The sequence below is a fragment of the Nerophis ophidion genome, linkage group LG29, assembly GCF_033978795.1.
Source record: "Nerophis ophidion isolate RoL-2023_Sa linkage group LG29, RoL_Noph_v1.0, whole genome shotgun sequence".
NCBI lineage: Eukaryota > Metazoa > Chordata > Actinopteri > Syngnathiformes > Syngnathidae > Nerophis > Nerophis ophidion.
Window position 1 is genome coordinate 29253590 of NC_084639.1, and position 370 is coordinate 29253959.

The window sequence follows — 370 nt, forward strand, 5'->3', positions numbered from 1 at the left end:
GCACTTTTCTGTGTCTCCGCGTGGTGGGAGGAGTCACGCCACTCAATGCAAGTGATTTCCTGTGGAGGCGTGGCCTGACGCCCGCCGTGGATTTCAAAGCAAAGAAACTTGAAGCGGTGCCGGCCGCCATTTTTGTTGTTGTTGTTGTTGTTGTTGTTCAATCATTTGATGAAGAGTCCAAATCCTTTCAAATCACAACTTGTATTTATCCTTCATTTCCTGTTGTTGTTGTTGCTTCCACTGCCAATCAAAGTGTTGATTTTGCCGTACAAATACCTCAACTGTTTTTTCTAAAGTTGAATTTAAATCCAACGCCAAAAAAGAATCTTTTCAAACGTGACACAAAACTGTTACTTACCACAATAAAATC

The 370-nt window shown here is 41.6% G+C and overlaps 1 protein-coding gene across 1 annotated transcript in view; it reads left to right on the plus strand.

The window, feature by feature from the left end:
- The window catches only part of LOC133546131 (phospholipid-transporting ATPase ABCA1-like), a 106671-nt gene extending 106535 nt beyond the window's left edge, over positions 1-136 (plus strand). Inside the window, exon 49 of the mRNA XM_061891981.1 lies at positions 1-136. This exon is cut by the window's left edge and continues 149 nt beyond it. The gene's annotated coding sequence lies outside the window, so the exon portion shown is untranslated.
- Positions 137-370: the final 234 nt, after the last annotated feature.